The sequence below is a fragment of the Priapulus caudatus genome, unplaced genomic scaffold (assembly GCF_000485595.1).
Source record: "Priapulus caudatus unplaced genomic scaffold, Priapulus_caudatus-5.0.1 Scaffold2096, whole genome shotgun sequence".
Lineage (NCBI taxonomy): Eukaryota > Metazoa > Priapulida > Priapulimorpha > Priapulimorphida > Priapulidae > Priapulus > Priapulus caudatus.
The window spans coordinates 1-2130 of NW_014579157.1; the positions used below are offsets into that span (position 1 = coordinate 1).

Below are 2130 nucleotides of genomic sequence, written 5' to 3' on the forward strand. Positions count from 1 at the left end.
GGAGAGGAGAGAGGGAGAGAGCGAGAGAGCGAGAGAGATGCTAACCAACGATACGATCAACAACGAAATGCGGGATGCAGGATTATCCAATTTATTAATAAGATCGTCGAAGTAGAATTCGAAAATTTTGTCGAAATTAAATACAGAAAAAACACGCGCACGCGCAGGCACAACTATGGCGGCGGCGGCGGCGTCATTGGTAACGGTCGCCTAGGCGTTGTTCTTGTGTTCCTGCGCAGAGCGGACCGCAGCCTCGACCTCAGCTGCTGTGGATGGGTCGACGCACACGCCCCCATGACTCTGCAGTACGCACACCTTGTCTCCACTGCACTGCTTCTCGAAGCGAGCGCATCTCTCCGTCTGCAAGCCAAGCGAACGACAGTATGTGAATGACAGTATGCGAACGACAGTATGCGAACGACAGTATGTGAACGACAGTATGTGAATGACAGTATGTGAATGACAGTATGCGAACGACAGTATGCGAACGACAGTATGCGAACGACAGTATGCAAACGACAGTATGTGAACGACAGTATGTGAACGACAGTATGTGAAGGACAGTACGCAAACGACAGTATGTGAACGACAGTATGTGAACGACAGTATGCGAATGACAGTATGTGAACGACAGTATGTGAATGACAGTACGCAAATGACAGTATGTAAACGACAGTATGTGAACGACAGTATGCGAATGACAGTATGCGAACGACAGTATGTAAACGACAGTATGTGAACGACAATATGCGAATGACAGTATGCGAACGACAGTATGCGAACGACAGTATGCAAGCGACAGTATGCGAACGACAGTATGTTAACGACAGTATGTGAACAACAGTATGTGAATGACAGTATGCGAACGACACTATGTGAACGACAGTATGTGAACGACAGTATGTGAACGACAGTATGTGAACGACAGTATGCGAACAACAGTATGCAAACCACAGTATGCAAACGACAGTAGGCAAACGACAGTATGCGAACGACAGTATGCGAACGACAGTATGCAAACCACAGTATGCAAACGACAGTATGGGAACGACAGTATGTGAATGACAGTATGTGAACGACAGTATGTGAACGACAGTATGTGAATGACAGTATGCGAACGACACTATGTGAACGACAGTATGTGAACGACAGTATGTGAACGACAGTATGTGAACGACAGTATGTGAACGACAGTATGCGAACAACAGTATGCAAACCACAGTATGCAAACGACAGTATGCGAACGACAGTAGGCGAACGACAGTATGCGAACGACAGTATGCGAACGACAGTATGCAAACCACAGTATGCAAACGACAGTATGGGAACGACAGTATGTGAATGACAGTATGTGAACGACAGTATGTGAATGACAGTATGCGAACGACAGTAGGCGAACGACAGTATGCGAACGACAGTATGCGAACGACAGTATGCGAACGACAGTATGTGAATGACAGTATGTGAATGACAGTATGTGAATGACAGTATGTGAATGACAGTATGCGAACGACAGTATGCGAATGACAGTATGCGAACGACAGTATGGGAACGACAGTATGTGAACGACAGTATGTGAACGACAGTATGTGAATGACAGTATGTGAATGACAGTATGTGAATGACAGTATGTGAATGACACTATGCGAACGACAGTATGGGAACGACAGTATGTGAACGACAGTATGTGAACGACAGTATGTGAATGACAGTATGTGAATGACAGTATGTGAATGACACTATGCGAACGACAGTATGTGAATGACAGTATGCGAACGACAGTATGCGAACGACAGTATGCAAACGACAGTATGTGAACGACAGTATGCAAACGACTGTATGCGAACGACAGTATGTGAACGACAGTATGTGAACGACAGTATGTGAATGACAGTATGCGAATGACAGTATGCGAACGACAGTATGTGAATGACAGTATCATGTGACTGATTAGCGAAAACAATTACCCTTCTAGAAAAAGGTGGTCAAGAAGATGGCGCTCGTGCATGAAAAATGGCTGCTATTCATAAAACACAGTGGCTATACATGAGAAAAGGCGCATATACAAGAAAAATGACGCCCGCAGTGTCGCAGGCTCGCTATATATATATATATATATATATATCAGAG

General features: G+C 45.0%; 1 long non-coding RNA gene across 1 annotated transcript in view; it reads right to left on the reverse strand.

The window, feature by feature from the left end:
- Positions 1-68: 68 nt before the first annotated feature.
- LOC106818220 overlaps positions 69-2130 on the reverse strand; it is a 28207-nt gene continuing 26145 nt past the window's right edge. The window contains exon 5 of the long non-coding RNA XR_001395165.1: positions 69-360. This is a non-coding gene — a long non-coding RNA (uncharacterized LOC106818220). The remainder of the gene's footprint in view (positions 361-2130) is intronic.